The sequence below is a fragment of the Rhinolophus hipposideros genome (genome assembly GCF_964194185.1).
Source record: "Rhinolophus hipposideros genome assembly, chromosome: 5".
NCBI classification, from domain to species: domain Eukaryota; kingdom Metazoa; phylum Chordata; class Mammalia; order Chiroptera; family Rhinolophidae; genus Rhinolophus; species Rhinolophus hipposideros.
The window spans coordinates 75,802,226-75,822,717 of NC_138051.1; positions in this window are offsets into that span (position 1 = coordinate 75,802,226).

Below are 20,492 nucleotides of genomic sequence, written 5' to 3' on the forward strand. Positions count from 1 at the left end.
TAAACCCTCAAATTCATGGTAAATTGACTTTTTTGTTCCAAGTGTATTTTTTCAGGATCCATCAGCTCCAAGTCATTTCAATCTAGTTGTGGAGGGCGCAGATCACAGTGGCCCATGTGGGGATCAAACTGGCAACCTGTTGTAGAGCACCACGCTCTAACCAACTGAGCTAACCGGCCACCCTGGTAAATTGATTTTTGACAAGGGTACTAACATAATTCAATGGGGGAAAAAGAATTTTTCGACAAACTGTGCTGGGACAACTAGATAACCACATGCAAAAGCATGAAGTTAGACCACTGTCTCACACCACATACAAAAATTTACTCAAAATGAATTAAAGACCTAAATGTAAGAGCTGAAACTATAAATCTCTTAGAACGTAGGTGTAAATCTTTGTGATCTTGGTAGGTGATGGTTTCTTAGGTATGACACCAAAAGCACAAGCAACAAAAAAAAAATAATAGATAATCTGGACTTTTTATATATTAAGATTAAAAATTTTTGTGTTTCAAAGGACACAAACAAGAAAGCAAAATGACAACCCACAGAATGGGAGAAAATTTTGCAATCATACATAGCTGATAAGATATTTGTATCTAGAAGATATAAAGAACTATTATAGCTCACTAGTGAAATACAAATAACCCAATTTAAAAATGGATAGAGCATCCAAATAGACATTTCTCCAAAGAAGATATGCAAATGGTCACTAAACACATTAACAGATGCTTAACATCATTAGCCACTAGAGAAATGCAAATCAAAACCACAAAAAAGATACCCATTAGGATAACTATCATCAAAAACACAGATAACAAGTGTTGATGAGGATATAGAGAAATTGGAACCCTCATACACTGCTGGAGGTAATACAATATGGTGAGACTGCTGTAGAAAATAGTCTGGCAGTTCCTCCAATGGTTAAACACAATGTTGACTTATGACCCATGTGATTTATAATTATGTACTATAAAATGCACAGCTCTCAAGTGTCAACTGATAAATCCTAAAAATGAATACGCTCCTGCAACCAACACAACGATCATAATATAGAACATTGCCATCACCCTAGAAAACTCTCTCATGCTCCTTTCCAACCATGAAATCCTCCTTCATGAAATCCTAGGAAGAATAGCAGAATAGCAGGAACTACTGTTCTGACTTATAGCCACATAGGTTAGCTTTGAAAAAACAAAATTGTTGTTGAAATTCCTAAAAGTGGAATAATGTAGTATTGCACCACTATAATTTTATCTTAATGCACAATTTTATTCCTATTAAATTTCATCATATTGATTTCAGTCTGTCCTTACAGATTGTCGTGAACATTTTCATCTTGATTCTATCACCCTTATCTGTTCATTTCCCCACGCTCATGCCATCTACAGATTTGACCATAATTCTTTCTGTCCTTAATCCAACATAAAACAAAATAAAGATGGAGTCCAGTAGTATTTAACTCGAAATCTCCCTTCAATTTTCAAGCTTAGATGAGAAGCATTGTGGAAGCAGTGGCTAAAAGGAGGCAAGGGAAGAAAATCTGTCTTAGTGGAGAGGACTGAGTTCTGGTTGGAATGCACTGAAAGAGGGAGGCGGTGACAGGTCGTCCTAGTGTGCTGGGGAGGTGTGCTGGGGAGAGCACAGGGTTGCAGGGGAAAGTCTGAGAGATCCATGCATAGAAATGAGCACTGAGGTAGAGGGAGGAAAAGAGCTCCCATGGGGAAGAATCAAGGGCCCATCAGTTAGGAAGGTTTCCAAGATCATCACAGGCGTCCTGAGCTAGAGTTGTTTGGTCTGGTTTTATGTTTTGTTTCGCTTGTTTTGATAAGTCTTAAATGAAGTCTGGCAGCTTATAAGGAAAATTATTTTCCAAAATTTAGAATCTACTGCAATTGTTAAAATCATGGTGGGATTTTAGTCCATCCCCACACTCCCCAAACCTTAAAGCAGTGAGGCTTTGAGGACAAGCTGAGGACAGGCTGAGGGGAGGGGCTGGGGGAATCGATGTTTGGAACTTTTGGAACACATGCTGGGGACAACTCTGGTAAAGTAAAGTTTACCTTATCAAAATGTTCCTTAAATTTTTACTTTTTCATTACTTTTGATTCAACATTAAAGGGCTTTCGTGTCTTTAACAGAGTGCAGATAAGCACATGACCTATGATTGAGGAAACCTGAACTTCAAGCTGCTACCATCATTGGCTGTGTGACCTAGAGCCTATGCAGGTCTCATCTACCTCATTCTCATCTACGAGTGGGTGAAAGCGAGTCAGAAATCCGTCTGGGTATCAGAATCATCCAGACATCAGTTTAAAAAATACAGGTGGTGGCGTCCTGGAAACTACTTTTTTGAAGTTCTGATACTGGTTCAGACTGGTATTTAGGAATCACTGAACTACTGCAAGGGTCTCTTATAGTTCTAATATTCTATAGTATGTGGTCGGATATCCTAGCTGACTACAAATAGAATTGGTCCTTTCTGGGTTTTTTTTTGCATGAATTTTTTTGGCATTTATTTGCATGAATTAATATGCATATTGGTCAAAGGTGGGGAAAGGCTTTTACTTTCTTTCTTTCTTCTTTTTTTTTTTTTTTTTTTTTTAGAAAAGATAGAGGATAGAAATAAGGACAACGGAGATAGAATGGAGGTCTGACCATCAGCATGGTTACAAGTTCATGGTAGAAAAAAGGAAATGAAGAAATTAAAAAGGCATGCCAGTGCCCCATTTGGCACATAATTCAGTGTAAGAAGGTACTGACACCTCCTCTTCCGTGGATTGAACCTTGTAAGCTTTGAGCATGAGGTAACTGAGGGCTCTTGGGTACTATCAGAGCTGTCATTGAGCTTGTAGATAGAGTTAAATTCTTTAGCTTCCTCCATTCCCTGTCCACTCCTTGCAACCAACAGACGATGAATGGAGACATGTTCCCCACATTTAGAACCCTTCAGCTTATCGCCTCTGAGCTACCTTCCCCAACCAGGCCGGTCTCACCTCAGAGATCCCACCAAGTCCAGTGAACCTTATCTTCAATAACAGCAATTGTTCAACAAGTGGTAGCACTTACTATGTACTAGTCACTATATTAAACACTTTATGTAGAGTATTTTATTTAATTCTTATGAGGTAGGTAATATTATTCCCATTTTCACACGGGAAAACTGAAGCTTTGAGATTGCGTTGAATACCTAATTTGGAGACTTCTCCCTTTTTTCTCTTCTCTGAGAACTTTCCATCTATGCACAAAGTGGGTTCTTGCTGGCATGTTGGTACCAGGCATATCCCACTATTCCTCAGGCCACAGAGAAACTTGACCTTAGTGGGTCAGGTCAGTCTCTTATCCCAGAAATGTAGACTTGGATGTAGAGACATTTGTCCTCACTGATAGGCCCTTTATAAAGGCAGAAACACCAGTGTGTGGTCATGCGTACCAGGAGGGCCAATTGAGAAAGAAGAAAGAATCTATGCGCTGAGTAAAGCAGGAGCAGGGCATTTCACAGTTCCAAAGAAGGAGAAAGAGGGAGAGACCATGCCACAGTCCACAGAGTCTCTCCTAGCAGCTCCCAGGTTTTCTTAGAATCTCTCTTATTTTTCAAATTAAGTACTACATTATGATTAAGATAAATCGAGTGGCTTTCAATCATTGATAACCAAAGGAGCTTGAATCAGAGAAGGTAAGTAACTTACCTAATGCCACATAGTTCCAGAAGGATGAATCTAGAACTCCTAAGCCCACACATTTCTCTAACTGCCTCATCACTCAGACTTTGTCTTCCTCCCAGAGGTAGCAGCACAGAGGTAGGGCATTCCCTACCAGGTCACACTGTCTCCTTGTTCCTCCAGCCACACCCAATACACTTTCCCAAGGGACGTCCAGGACAGCTTCAAATGGGAAAAGAAGTTACTTAATGATGAGATGTGTAGGAAGACAAAGGCAGCATCATTTGGGTGGGTGGGGATGGGGCATCATGAGACAAGTTCATGTTTTACCAAGTCTCAGTTGTTTGCGGGAGCAGGTGGAGCCATCTCCTTCCCTCCATGAGACCCAGCTAAGCAGATGGTTAGGGTGAGGAGGGAAGTGGTCAGGAAGGAATGGGGACAGCTTAGCCTTTGGGGCGGGGACTTTGTCCATGAGGCCTCCAGACCCAAGTCCCTCAAGGGAACTGCATTCAGATTTGCCCCAAATATGCAGTCAAGCCAGGTGAAGCCCAAAGAAAAGTGGGTCAAAGCCTTCTCTGGGCAGTTCCATTTGAGGTAACTGCTCCCTCAGAGCCACTTGAAGTCTGCAGCTCCTGGAGCTCCGTTTATTGACTCTTGATTATTTCTCTAATTTGTCAAGTACTGTCTGCAAGCTTGAGCTCGCCTCCTAAGTGCTCAGCTTCCATGCCGCCTCGCAGGCTTCCCCAATTTGATTAGCATACGCTGCACCCCATCTTTTGAGTTATTAATGAAAACACTGATGAATAATGGGTGTAAGTCAGATTCCTGGGAGGCCTCTCCTCAGCTGCAACGTCTTTTTGCCTAACAACCTGGGGGTGGGAGGGTGACCTGTCTTTTCACACCATTATTGCTACTTGTTCAAGAGTTTTTGTCCCCTCTTCATTCATTCATTCAATCACTCATTCCTTAATTGTGCTAGGGCTAGAGACTTCCCACAATTCCTGGCAAGTGCAAATTCACGGAAAATGCTTAACAAATGCAAGCTATTATTACCACGATGTCGTGTAGTAGAGAAACAAAGATGCTAGAGGACAGACCCCAGCCCTCCATAATAAGAATGGGAATAAGAAGAGTTGCCACTTGCCAGTGCTGGGCTAAGTATTATACAGATATTATCCAGCCTGTGCTGGAGATTATTCACCTTAGGGAAACAGCTGTTGGTAATGATTAAGAGTAAGGATTCTAGAGTTTTTATTCCGGCTCTTTCACTTACTGGCTTAAATCTTCTTTGCCTTAGATTCTCCCTTTGTAAACTTAACTCACAGAGTTGTTATAAGGATTTAAATTACTGAATAAAATAATACAGAAAAGTTACTTGGAGCATTGCTCAGTACAAAATAAACATTCAATAAATGCTACTTAGCTATTGCTATTATTTCATACAATAGAAATACCCAACATGAGGTATTTTTATCTGTGTTTTACCAGCAAGAAAGCTGAGGGCTAGGAAGATAACAAATGTGCCCAAAGTGCTTCAGCCAATAATGGAACTAGTTAGTGTCCAAGCCCAAGTCTCTTTGATGCCAAATCCCATTTGCTTTACTATTATAATCTAGAAAGGAAGAAAACATTTATAAGTAATTATCTTACAAGATAGAAAAGCAAATAAGACTGTAAAACTCAGAATATTTTCATGACACACAGTAGATTCTCAATAAATATTACCAAGTGATGATGATGGCAAAATTATAAGTGCCATACTGAAGTTTTAGAAAAAGGTGTTTTAGGTTGTCAGAGGAAAGAGAGATCATTTCTGAACAAGGTTAATAGTTGGAGACTTTCATAGAGAAGGTGCCATTTGAGTAGGCCTTAGTAGATGAGTTCAAGCTGGAATCAATGAGAAGAGAATGTGAATCCCGAGAAGAAATGTATCTGTCAAAATGGACTTCTCATGGTTAACTGGGCCAAATTTATAACCAGCGTCTATAACCATTGCTGATAGACCTCTCATGCTTTCTGCATTTCAAGAAAAGCCACAGAGCCACAGACTGATTTTCAACCCCCTGTAGTATGCTCCTACCATCTGAGTCAACCATTATAAGGGAGTTCCTTGTTTTGTCTTTTATTTTTTAAAATTTTATTGGGGAACAGTGTGTTTCTGCAGGACCCATAAGCTCCAAATCATTGTCCTTCAATCTAGTTGTGGAGGGCACAGCTCAGCTCCAAGTGCAGTCGCCATTTTCAATCTTTAGTTGCAGGGGGCACAGCCCACCATCCCATGTGGGAATTGAACCAGCAACCTGGTTGTTGAGAGCTCGTGCTCTAACCAACTGAGCCATCCGGCCGCCCCTGGTTTTGTCTTTTGACCAGTGGACTGAGACCTAACCCATCCAATCAGAACTGCACAATTATATCCTCATTTGCATCTAAACTGACCAATCAGAACTGCTTTATAACAACCAATCAGAACACATAATACCAACTAATCAGAACTGCATGATTCGAACTGTACAAATTTGCAAAGCTCATTTGCATAAAATTGGACCAATCAAGAATCTGAGTGGGAACTTTCTCTATAAAAGGCAGTCTTCCCTTTGTCTTGGTGGAGCACACTTTTGATTTTCACTGGAGGCTGCGTTTCCTGGTTTGCAAACCGTTCGCCTGAATAGTTTCTCCTTTTTCCACACCTCTTTGGGAATTTTTGAAGTTTCCTTATAGAGGAAACTGCATGAGCAAAGGCATAAAGATGGGAATGTTTAGTATGTGTCTTAAAAAAATAGCAAAAAATTCCATTTAGATAGTATGTGGTACATTAAAGGAAATAATTGGGAATGAACTAAAAAGTATTGGTAAAGGAGGCCTTGACCAAAATACTGGCCAAAGCAGAGAGATTTCTCATACTGCAAGAGTCTCCTGAAATACACTGGGGAAAGAGTTGTAGTAAGGATTTGGGGATGAGGAAGGAGATTTCTTTAATATTCAAGCAAGAGTAATTTCCAGAATTGTGCAATAGGGCTTAAGTTTGAGGTGGTGGTGAGGCAGGGCTGACATTCAGCCAATACATGTGTGTAAATATGGTTTGTTAAAATACTAAACTGTTATGAACCTCAAGGACATTATGCTAAGCAAAATAAGCCAGTCACAAAAGGACAAATATTGTATGATTCCACTCATATAAAGCATCTAAAGTAGTCAAAATGATAGAAACAGAAAGTAGAAAGGTGGTTGCCAAGGGCTGAGGGAAGGGACAAGGGGGAATTTGTATTTAGTAGGTATAGAATTTCAGTTTTGCAAGATGGAAAATTTCTAGAGCTCCGTTGCACAACAATGTAAATACACTTAACACTACTGAAATAAGCTCTTAAAAATGGTTAAGATGGTAAATTTAATATTATGTTTTTTTACAATAAAGTAAAAAAAAGAAGTGAATATCCTCTCTCCAAATACATTCAAGTGTTTTCCTTCCAGCTGGTAAATGGCACTGCCCTGAGCCACCCAAGGTCCCTTCCCCTGGACATCCCTGACATCCGACTATAAAAGGACGAATGTCTAGCACTATTTTGAAAATCACCCCTGGGGCTAAGGGACTTGGCTTGGAGATGAGTTTGCACAGCACTTCTCTTATGATGGAAAAACACAACAATTGTATCAATGAATGAGGAGGAGGCAGGGCAGTTGATGAAGAGTGTTGAAAAAACAAACAGACCCAACTACTGCACTGTGGCCTCAGATAGTCCTCAGGAGAGATCCCGACAAAAGAGAGTAAGCATTGCCAGGAAACTCTCTTCCTGCTGAGTCAGTGGGGCAGCAGCCCTGCCCCGCCATGAGGCAGTTACATGCCAGTGTGAAGGTACAGACCTCGAGAGGGTTCCTTTCTGAGCCCAGGGAGACCACAAGAGTCCCTCTCAGGACATCAAGCATGGCCACCACGTTAGGCACACACCTGACTGACCACCTTATGGAGGCCTGGTTTTCCTGTTGCTCCCAGCATTCAATATCCCTAACTTCTCCATCAGCTTGGCAATGCTGTGAAAGGTCAGAAAAAAACAATCCTAAAGAGTTGGTTCTTCAATAATGAATGCCAACTATAATTTTATATATATAATGTGATGGCTCCGTGCGATGTCGGAGGGATAGTGGAAGGGGGTAGGGCGGAGGGGGGAATCACAGTGTGAGGTATATAAATGATGAATGTCGAAGTATTACTTTGTCTTGTGCCCCTGAAACTAATAAAAAAAAAAAAAGTTGGTTCTTGGCAGCTTTGGCTGTCATTTCTCTTTCTAATGAACCAGTGGAGAGCTGGGTCTATTGATACTTTATCGCTCCTTGCCCAGCCCCTGATTCATCATCTGTGAGACGGTATAGTTCCTTCTGAGGCACAAGGTGAGAGGAAGAAAGGGGAAGTGGAAGCTGAGGGTCTGCTCTTCCTCCTGCTGCCACTTTTTTCCTCCTGCCCCAAGCAATGGTCTCTCTCAGTCCTGCATTTCAATCTGGTGACTCCCACTCCCTACAGTTGCCTCCCTCCAACACCTGCCCTTCATAAAAAAAAGAGCCAAGAAGGAGGAGGAAGGAATCCTTAGGCAAAGTCCCTGATTAGGGCAGGGTCCATGGGCAACTCCAGAGGTCAGATGTGAGTGGTGCTCCGGAAGGATGGTGCCCCCACCCTCTGAGTGTGTGGGTTTGCATGCGGTGTACTGCTCCTCACTTGGGAAGACAGGCCCTCCCTTGAGCCAGAGACCAATAGGAAGGAGGTCCTGGACCTCCAACATCTGCCCTCCTACGGGGTGATGATACTGCTTTTTCTTAATAAAAGTCAGAATCTCCATCCCTCCCATAAACAGAAAACTTATAAGACACACTCGTATAAAAGACCTAAAGTCATTCACTCTCAGGTATGGCTGCTGTCAGAGGCTATTCCAAGAGGTCTCTCCTGAGAAAGCAAGGTGGAGCCCATGAATGGTATTGAGGACCTCAACAAGGGAAAAAGGACACAGGAAATGGAGGAGGAGGGGGTTGTGACTATTAAAACGGTTTCTATTGGCACCTTGGCCCTCTGCATGAAGCGGGTCCCACCTACCCACCCCCAGCAGGTTACTAAAGAAGCCTCCATATTCTCCATTTTGGCCATTCAGCCTTCCCCCAGCAGTGGCATGTACCCTCTGTTCTCCTGCCCACTGCTGGCCTGGAGTCCAGTGAGTGCTTGAATGATGTCATCTCATCCCTGGCCACTCTGACAGCATCAGACACTAATCTGGCACCCCTGTAGGCTGGCCACCCCACGATGGCCCTTGAGTCAGCTTGCCATGGCTGGAGGGTTCTACATGCAGAACGTTTAGCTCCAGAACATCAATTCATATTTATATAGATAACAACACCTAATTTTTATAAAACTTCTCAAGTGCCAAGCACTGTCCAAAGGTTTACATACATTAGTCATTTAATCCTCACAATTCCACGAGGTCTATACTATTGTTAGCCCTGACTGAGAGAGAAAAATAGAGCATAAAAGTTTGGTAACATACCCAAAGCTGCATGTAAGGATTCCAACCCAAGCTATTAATCTCCAAAGTGTAGGCATTTTCCAAAACGTCGTGCTATGCGGCCACCAGAGGAACACAAGACTGATACCCAATCCTTTCTTCAGAACAGGTGGTGATGGGATGGGTGGAGTAGCAAATGAGGAAGCAGATACCTGAAAGAGGGAGGGGAAAGAATGCAGAAAGCCAAAGGCCACAGAGGAACTAGGACTCGCTCTCGAAATTCTTGGAGACCTGGCTTTCATGGATGGTGTGGTGTGAGTGGGAGAGAGAAGAGGGAGCTAAGGAAATAGAAAGAGAATAAGTGAGCAGAGGGCACCTAGAGGCAAGGAATGCACACAGGCTGAAGTGGGAGAAGTGGTGAGATGGATATAGCACATTAAGGAAGCATGATGGGAAGAGGAGTGGGGACCCAGCATCACCCCAGAGGTACTGACCCCCACCCCCTCCCCACCCCATGTGGGTCAGGGAGGACCCAGGCAGTCACCAATTTTAGCTCTAAGGCCTCAAAGCAATCAGTTCATCATTGTAGGCTTCTTATTGACCAAGTTTTTCCAAACGCATGAGATGGCAGTGGCCTCTCAACAGTGTTCCCAGAGGGCCAAGGAAGCTAAAACTGAGACCAGAAACCAGGGCTCAGATCCCTGGCAGTGCCCTGGCCCTGAAGCAGGCTGCCAGGACAGGCACAGGCCCGGGGTGAGGAAGGGAGAAAAGCCACCCCAAGGCCCTTGGGATACCTTGTCAACAGGCCAGTGTCCTTTGGAAACACTCCAGAGAAAACAGCAACAGTAAGACAAAGGATTTCCTTCCTCCTCTGGCATGTCAGAAATTCCCTCAGGGTTCTTCCAGGAGCTTTGGGTCTGTCTTTTAACAACCCTAGTCCACATTTTTAACCTACTCTGCAAACAGGAAATGGAGAAGGAAGCAAGATTGAAAAGATGTGTCAGAGTCTGTAGCTGTTGCTGCAGGAGCTTGCTGGTTCTTGTCATGAGGGATAAAACGGAGGAAACAGACTTTTCCACATTGCCCTGGGTGAGGGTGGGAGCTTGGACCCACAGCCTAGAAGTGAGCATAAGAGGAAAACAGTACACAGTTAGAGAAAGGGGTTCGTAGGAAGGAAGACAGGGAAGCAGAGGGAGATGCAGGAGGGGGCTGGAGAGAAAAGAGAGGGATAAGGGTGGGATGGGAAAAGAAGGAAAGAGGAGGGGAAAGAGGGGGAAGGGGAGAGAAATGGAATCATTGACTATTCTGTCTTCGCTTCTCCCTGCCTCTCTCTCCATCCTCCTATAATCTCAGTCAGCAAGTTCTTGCCACTGACACCTAAATTCTCTTCACTTTATCGGCCCCATCACCCAACCCTTCAGGTCTTTCCTGCCTCTCACCTGGACTGTGTCAGTGGTTTCCATTAGTCTTCTTAGCTTCAGTTTCTCCCGTCTTCAACTCTTATTTTAACCACTGTAGGTTTACCTTCCTAAAAATTGTTTTTCATGACATTCTTCTCCTACTGTATTCTTTTTACACAACACCCTCTTCAACTGCCAGCCCCGAATGTGATGTAATGGAAACCACATGAGCTTTTTGTAGAAAAGACCTCAGGGGTTGTCAACCTCAGCATTATTGACATTTTGGGGTGGATCCTTTATTGTGGGGTGCTGTCTTGTGCATTTCTGCTACCCAGTAATATCCCTCCCCAACCCCTATCACCACCACCACCACCATTTGTGACAATCAAAAATTTCTCCAGACATTGCCAAATGTCTCCTGAGGGACAAAATTGCCTCTTGCTAAGAACTACTGATCTAGATTCAAATTCTGACTCCATCAGTACTGTGCTCCCTTGGGTAAGTGACATAACTTCTCTGAAGCATAGTTTCCTTTACATTAACACAGGGCTAATAATATCTACCTTACAGAACCATTGTGAGAATTTAATAAAATAATTCTAACATATAATACATACCTAACACAATACCTAGCACACGATGAGCACTCAGTAAATATTTATTTCTTACCCTAATCCCCATTCTTTCATCCAAAAGACTTTGGTAATTACCATTGTATACAGTACAAACCACAGACTCCACCAGCATTTAGCCCCATCCTGTGCGTGTTAGTTAGAATATCCATTTGTCTGTTATTATAAGGGATAAAATAACAATGAATTAAACAAGATAGGAGTTTCTCTCTCAAATAGCAGTCCAAGTGAAAGCAGTCCAGGGCTGATACGGTGACCACATATTGTCAACATCCAGGCTCTATCTTGTTCCTGCCATCTTCAGCACAAGGCTTCCATCTTGTGGTCTAAGATGGCTGCTCCCACCCCACAACCACATGTCTGCACTTCCAGCCAGCAAGAAGAAAAGAAGGGTGAAAGGGGAGGGTAGGTCTCTTTCTTTGCATGGGCACAATTGGGAAGTTGTCCACACCACTCTACCCACATCCTCTTGGCCAGAACCTAGTCACACGACCACACCTAACAGCAAAGGAAATGTCTTTCAGTAAGTGGCCAAGTGCTAAGCCAAACCTTATACCACCATGATGAGAGAACAGATATTGAGAGGAAGTATAGCAGTGTTGGTATCAGTCTATAGCCCCATCTTTCACTATCCTACTCGAGGAACCACCCTTCAGTCAGCCTGAACTAATTACTGTCTCCTTCAACATCTCCCATTCTCCTCTACACTCCTTTGCTAGCCTAGTCCCCCTACAAGGGCTTCCCTTCCCCTTTCCCTGCCACCCCCCATCCTGTACATCCTTTAAGGCTGAGCTCAATCCTCCTGAGTCCTTTTCCAATTACCTTAGCCTAGAGCAAGTGCTGTGTTCTCTAACCTATAGTGTTTATTAACCTAATTACCCAAACCTGAGTATTATACTGGCTAGAACAGCCAGTTATTTTGTTTTTATCAGTTTCAGGTGTACAAAACAATGTATTAGTTAGACATTTACACCCCTCACAAAGTGATAACCCCCCTCCCCCAATCTACTACCCCTCTGACATCATGCATAGCTGTTACAGTTCCTAGAACAGCACGTTATTAATCTATGTGCTTCTCTTCCTAAAAGACTTCTAAGTTCCTTGAGGGTCCTCGCTCATGTTTGCTTTTTCTAATCCCTACGTAAAGCATTGTATTAGTTTGTGAGAGCTGCCATAATCAATTACCACAAACTTGGTGGCTTAAACAACAGAAAGCTATTTGCTCACAGTTCTGGAGGCTAGAAGTCCATGATGAAGGTATTGTTAGAGTTGGTTTCTTCTGGAAGCCTCTATCCTTGCCATGTAGATGGCTGTTCCCCACTATGTCTTCACACAGTCTTCTCTCTGTGTCTGTGTCCCAGTCTCCTCTTTATAAGGATACCAGTCATACTGGATTAGAGCCCACCCATATGACCTCATTTTACCTTAATTACCTCTTTAAAGGTCCAGTATCCAAATGCAGTCATGTCTGAGGTACTAAGAGTTAGAATTCAAATATATCTTTTTGGGGGGACAAAATTCAGGCCATAACAACCATACTGTGGATGCTCAGGAAATATTCCTTGTTTATCTGAGTAGAAGACATAGAAAGAGAAAGAACAACCATGCCGTTGTTAATTAACTCCCATGCCTAGGAACTCTCTCTGTAACGCTTGACATAGTTACTTCTCCTCCTGCCGCCTCTTAGAACTCACTATTCTCTTTGGCATCTATGATTCCACTCTCTCTTAGTTCTTCTCCTTCTTCTCAGGCTACTCCTCTATCTCCTTTGTGAGTTCCTCTCCCTCTACCATCCTTGAAAAAGTCAGTATCCTTCGATGTTCTTTTCTCCTAAATCTAAGCTTTTTGCATGGTGGTCTTATGGACTCCATTGTTGCAATAATCATTTGCATTCTGATGGTTCTCAAATTCATAGCTCCCACCAACCTCTTCTAACAAATGGTTCAAAGCACTGACATTTCTATTTGGATATTCTACTGATACAAACACATCAATATATACCAAACGGGATTAGTTCTCAATCTCCTCCATCTTCTCCACCATGATGCACTATCCCTCTCCTCCCCTCACACACTCATATTCTTCCTTCACTAAAGTACCTTATCTCAGTGAGCTAAATCACCATCTCTCCAGAACTAAATTCTCTCGCTCCTATATCCAATCCCCAAATCCCATCAAGTTTTACCTTAATATTTCTTTCCACCTCTTCTACCAGTGGACTTTGGGCCACTGTTATCTCTCACTTAGAAAATAACCTGCTTTCTAACTTCTTTGACTTTAATCCACTCTCTCCTCTTCTTCTAAAGTGATTTTCTAAAACATAAATACAATGATATCTATAATCATTGTCCATAAATACACCTTTTAAAGACTTACTTAGTCAAAATTCCAAATTCCTTAGTCTGGCAAAATAATTCTTCATGCTCTGGGCCCTTCTTCTCTTCAGCCTTATCTCTCCCCCATCCTCCTGTATACTATTGTATTTTATTATATTACATTACTTACAGTTTCCCCAAGAGTTCTACACTCTCAGTCTTTTACATATGTCTCCAGCTTTTACATATGTTTTTCACTCTGTCTAGTCTCCATTTACTTCTCTTCTCCTGGCTAATTCTTATCATATTCCAGGTCTCAGTTTAGACAGTACTTCCTCCAAGAAGCCTGATCATTATTTGAGAAAGAACTCCTCTGCAGTCCCTTCCCAGGAACAAATCTCCCCCAACCTCCACACACATTAAAACCCTCCTGGAGGAATTCGTTTTCTAATACCTGAGCATCTCTTGTACTTTGTTCATATCGTTATTAAAGCATTTATCTCACTGTAATTTACTTTTACACTCCTATCTCTCCTGCTAGTATGCAAGCTCCTTGAGGACAGAGGCCATGCCTGATTTCTGTGCCAGAAATCTCGTTTTTCTAGATTCTCACTCTTCTCCATTCTGCTGTGAGCTCCAGAAGTCTGACTCATACCAACTCCGTGGAGTTCAGCCAATGGAAAGAAGGGAGAGAGGTCAAGGTTTTCACCTTCTAGATGAGTCCCTCAACCAAAGGTCACACACAGCTCCTGCCAGGTGGCCCTCTCCACAGGGCTCTCGCCTGGATTCTGTGAATTTTCTCTTATCAAATTCAGCCTAGGGTTAATAATCTCCCTGATGTTACTAGCTCCAGGTTACTACATTATCCCTCACCTGACATTCTGTCCTCACCTTTGAAAGCAGTCTCTTTATTAAACCCTCCTCAAATTACCAATTACCAAAGTTTGGTGGGACCTGACTAATTTCCTCTTTGAATCCCTTGTAAAGAGTCTAGCACATAAATGTTGAATGAATGAATGAATGAATGAATGAAATGAAGAAAACAACCCACGCCATTGGCTAGATAGGATTACTCAACCTCCATTTCACCTCTATTCCATGAGGGGAAAAAATTTCAGTTTAGAACTTTGAACTGAAGTGAGACAGTTTTAGGGTTGGCAAATAAGAGAATCCTTGGAACTCTTGGCAGGAGGTGGGGTGGGGAAGTGAAAAGGGGCTGTTGTGCATATCCGTCTTACACAAGCAGTCCCCAAGCCCTTCTGCAGAACTTCAAGAAAGCCAAGCATATCTCTCCTGTGACCCCCACCAAGGGAAATCCATTTCCTGCCCTGACTTTGTCTCAGGTTGGGTGGGAAGGGCTCTCAAACTTTCAAACCTTCCTTTTCTTTCTCTTGGTCTCGTTTCTAGAGAAGAGCTTAGAAAACCCCTGGAAACGTCGCCTGCTCCATTCTCTCACTCAAATCCAGCAGCCTGAAACTCAAGGGATGTGGGAGGGGAAAGACCAGCAGTTGTCCAGGCAGGAGAGATTGCATTATTGAGCAGAGTGGGGTCAAGGCCACAGCCTGGGAGTAGGCTACTCCAAGGTAATTCATACCCTGAAGTGGCCTCCCACAGTCGGAGGGCTGTTAGAGCTGGAGGGACCTCAGTGCTCATCGCACCAGTAGAACCGGGGGGCCCAGAGAGGTAAAGCGATTGCTCAAGATCACACAGCAAGTTAGTGGCAAGGGAGGTGCCAGAACCCAGGTCTCCCCATGAACAAACCTACCACCTCGTTGTTACATATACCACAGTGCCTTCCAAGGACAGGAATGCTTCAAAAATGTCAGGTTTCAGTGAGAGGGCCACGTTCCCAAAAGAGGAAGAGTAGATAGACCACAAGGGTCTTAAGCTGTGTGACTTAGAGAAGCGCTGGTTGAGTTGTGGCTACATACCAGGCCCTGTGCACTATGTCGTCGAGGTTAAAAATACTGGCTCTGGGCGTAAACAAATATGGACATGAACTTGGTGTGATGCCGGATAGGTGACTCAACTTCTGTAAGCCTCAGGCTCCTATTCTGTAAAATGATGACAAAAAGACTACCTCAGGATTTGGGAGAGGATTAAATAAAATAACCCACATAAAGCACTTAGCACATTTGAAAACTGGCACTGAATAAACACTTGATCTATGTTGGCTATCATTTTTATCTACAGCAGTTGTCTGATTTAATTCTCACACCTTCTTTTTAAGAGAGGGGGGATATAGGCTCAGGAAGGTAAGTTACTTGCTCAAATGTATGTATCCTTTTGTGGGGACAAAGCCCCAAAAAAACCAGTTTCCAGGCTCTCTGCCTCACATAGAAAGGTGCTGGCTCGGGTAGTAAATGGCCATCAACTGTGATCAGATGGCCAGCAGCTGTGGCTAGTTGACCGTCAGCTGTAACCTGTAAGCCATTGGCCACTAATATAACTGCCGTGGCTATGCTAGCAGAAAAGAATGGGGGCTAGCAAGAAGATGGTGGCTGGCAAGGGTGGACTGCTGTTAGGCAGATTATGTAGATCCTGCTTCCTGTGTCTCCAGCCCAGCCACCAGCGAGAATATATTGGTTTGACTCCCCTATCTATGGCTCCGTGGGTGTTCCTTTTTGGCCTTACCGTGTCCTGCGTTCTTGGGCGGGGAGTGGGAGCTGAGACCCTGCACGACACCTTTCATATTAGTTAAACTCATGCCAAGAGCCATACATCGTTCTAGATGCTGGGGATATAGCAATAAACAAAGCTGACAAAAGTCCCTGCCCTCAAGGTACTTACATCATATTTGGGGCATACAGACAATAAACAAAATATACAAGTGAATTATATGACATGCTAGAGGATGATAACTGCTATGGAGAAACAAAGCAAGGAAGGAGACAGAGTGAGGGCATGGAGGGCTGCAATATTCGAAAGTGGCCATAGAAGGCCTCCACCTGATGACACTGAGCAGAAAGGCTTGACGAAAGCAGGCCTGTAGACATGTGAGGGAAGAGCATTCCAGAGAAAGGGAAGCACAAGTGCAAAGCCGGGACCAAGTATTAAAGAGACAAGCTGGAGGCTAGTGCTCTGAAACGGAGGGCGGCAGGGGGAGCAGTAGGAGATGAATTTAGAAAATGCTGTAAATTATGGGGCTGGAAGCTGGCATTTGAGCCCAGAACTGATTCCCAAACCCATGCTTACACACACCCTGCCTTGTTCGGCCCCATCACAGGTTCCCTAGATGATAGGCTGGTGTGATGGCGGGGGTTGGGTGGGGGTTGATTCTGTACTTTCCAGAGACAGCGTTGTGTGGTTCAAAATCAGATACCAGGAAAGGGGTGAAGAATTCCATTTCTAAATAAGTGGAATGCCTTTATGTTCAGAACCAAAAATCACAATATGAGTTTCAATAAGTACATGAATTTATAGAGTGTAGGACAGAACACTTGAGATCAGGACATCCAAGATATCCAGGGTGTGGTCACCTTAAACAAGCACAAATGCTTTTATCCCAAAAGATCCGCAGCTAATTTACCTTTATCCACCTCTAATGAGGAGCACCTGAGAAACTCCTCCTTCACAGGCCTGGGAAAGGGGAAACTGGGACTCTCTAAAATCCTCTATCTGCTGTAGTAGCAGCAAGGTCCAAATGGGCAGAGTACAGGAGGGGTGGGCCGGCAGCCTGGAGATCTGGTTGTGACTTCTGGTCACTCTCAGGAACCTCTGAGGACCTTCATTTGTTTCCCATCCCCACCCCCACCTCTGAGGATATTGCTAGGAAGGATCAAAGAGAGCCTCTTGAAAGAGCTGGCTCCCACTCCAGATAATTGCCAGGTAAACACTCACTGTCTTTATGATGTAATGGGCCTGTGCTGGCAGAGCAGAGGAAATTGCTCACTTTGGGGAGGGACAGGAACTCTTCCAGGCCATTATGGCCCACTCAGTAAGTTGCCTTTGCCAAGGTGAAATGGTTCCCTTGTGACTTGAAAAGTGAACTATCTTGTACCATTTCACAAAGCATTTCAGTTACCTGGGCTATGACATCCCTCTTCTCTCTCCATGAAACGTCTGTAGCAGAGTCGCCATACTTCTGGCAAAAAACAAAAACAAAAACAAAAACCTGGAAAAACAGCATCTATTTCAAAGAGGGTGGGAATTCGTGTTGAAGGCGGGGCAGTTGGAGAAGAGACTGCTCCAGAGTCCCGGAAGGGGCGGGGCCTCGCCGTTAAGCCAGAGAGGACCCTGTGTTCAGGTTCCATCCATCCTGGTTATCAACTGAGCAACCTTGAATAAGTCAGTTCACAACTCTGGACCTCAGATTCCTCATATATAAAATGAAAAGGTAATTGTTAAGTTCACGTTCAGCTCTAAAATTCTGTGATTGTTAAGCAGAAGAAGAGATTGAATGGGGCATTTGTAATGACTGGGATGGCTCATGATTGGACTGAATGATCTATCTTTGTTTTAGGTCCAGAAACCCTGTCCAGTGAATGTCATCACCACAGGCCAGACTGAGACCTAGACAGGGATTTTCACACAGGCAGAAAAAAAAGAAATCATCATTAAAGGGGGTCTGGTCATTTTCACTTGGAGCTTAGAGGCCCAGAGGAAAAACACACAAATAGGGCTAGGGACACACACGTACTCAGCCCTGAATTTTAATATCAGAAGATCACTCTCATAAGCTGCATCAACAACTTGGTATCCCAGTTGGTGCCAACTAAGCCCTGTTACTTAATTACATGCCTAGAGCACTACAATTTAAAATCCTGGCAGCTGTGTTCTATGCAATTAAAAACAAACTAACAAACAGGCCTTTCTTGCACCCCTAATATTTTATGAGAGTTCGTCCCTGCTCTTCTCCCGCTTCCCTGGGAACACTTAATGCTCTTCACTGAACAGCCTCAGCCCCCTGTTGCCTAATGCCTGTTCATCACTCTCCAACTTCAGTCAAGAGGCCCACGGTCAGGTGCCATTCAAACAAACAGCTTTGCTTACTCCCAGTCTGAGTTTCCAGGGCATGGTGCTTCCATTTCTCCCAGATGAGAAACACAAGATTCCTGAGTTGGGGATGCTGAGTGGATTTTACATCATCCATGGCTTTGGAAGTGAGACTTCAGCCTTGGTGCCTAAGAGACATTATCAGTCAGAATCCCAGGGGACAGAGAACTGTGAACCCAGGTGACTCACTTCTATACATCATCCCAACCAAATGTTAGCCCCAATGACATAGTCTTATGAGAACTACTAGCAGGCAGCTGTGGTCAGGCTTAAAGTTTAACCATGCTCCCTCCCCAGAAAACGCTACCACTTGACCAGGGAGCAAAGGGGGCACCATTGGGTATGCTTAAGGATGGAATCTCTACGTCACATCCGTCAGCAAGACCTGGGTGTTCTACCTCAAAACATTTTTCTTTACCTTCAGTGCCACCACCCCAGTCCAGGCTACCAGCACTTCCTGGGTGTCGGGTGGACAACTGCAACATGCTCCTTTGACGGCTATGACTTTCTCTATTACTCCCATCAACCCATCCTCCACTCCACAGCCTGAATGATCTTTCCAAAATTCAGAGTAGACTATGTCACCCGTGATTAAAAACATTGAGTTTTTTCTACTTAGAATAAAACTCAAACTTTTTACTATGGCCTAAAACACTTGCAATGTAATCAATCCTCTCTTGATGGGCTCCTCATCCGTCCAGTTTCAGCTTAAACCATTGGTTCTCAATCGGGAGCAACTTTGGCCCCTAAGGGACACAACAACATCTAGAGACATTTTTGGTTGTCACAATGGGGGTGGAGGGTGCTACTGGCATTGAGTGGGCAGAGGCCAGTGATGCTGCTAAACATTCTACAACGTGCAGGATAGTCTTCACAACAAAGAATTGTCTGGCCCCAAATGTCACTAGTGCCAAGGCTGAGGAATCTTGGCTTAAATTCATTTCCTCAGAGAGGTCTTCCCTGCGCATCTTTATTTAAAATTGGTTCTCATGCCCCTTGTCCCGTGTGGGGACAAAACCCCAAAAAACAGTTTCCAGGCTCTCGGCCTCACATAGAAAGGTGCTGGCTCGGGTAGTAAATGGCCATCAACTGTGATCAGATGCCAGCAGCTGTGGCTAGTTGGCCGTCAGCTGTAACCCGTAAGCCATTGGCCACTAATATAACGGCTGTGGCTACGCTAGCAGAAAAAGGAATGGGGGCTAGCAAGAAGATGGTGGCTGGCAAGCGCGGACTGCTGTTAGGCAGATTATGTAGATCCTGCTTCCTGTGTCTCCAGCCCAGCCGCCAGCAAGAATATATTGGTTTGACTCCCCTATCTATGGCTCCATGGGTGTTCCTTTTTGGCCTTACCGTGTCCTGCGTTCTTATGGGGGGAGCAGAGACCCCGCCGGAGACCCTGCACGACAAATGGCGCAGCGAGCAGGGTCCGCCGCATGACACCCTCATGTTGCTAACCACAATCTATAAATATGTTTTTATTGTTTACATACTTGAATGCTCCACCAGGTTAGAGACTAAGTATGTCTTGTTCACCTTTATTGCCCCAGCACCTATCACTTAGTAGGTGCTCAGTAAATATTCACGGAAAGAGGAAAGGCAGGAAGGGAAGGGAAGAAGAGAGGGAGAAAGGGCAGTCAAGGGTAAACAGCTTCTCCACCCACTCTTTCTGAGACAGCTTCATTTCATATGGGAAATCTGCCATTCAACTTGGCCAAGCGCACGGATAGTTTTACTAGACAATAGGCTGAGTGGACTTTGAAACATTTAAAAAAGCCTATGGTGAGGGGGTGGCATAATGTCTAGATTCCTTCAGTATTGATTTGGATTTTTTCAAACAGATACCCCAAAAGGGTAGGAACCTTGTCTGCTTCAATCTCCAAGGTAGACCCAGCACCCTGCATAGCGCCTAGCACACAGATGGTAGGTTCCAAACAATGATTATGAATGAGTGAATGGATGGATAAATATCAGAGGGGGACACTCATAAACCCCCAGCCTAGGGAGGGTT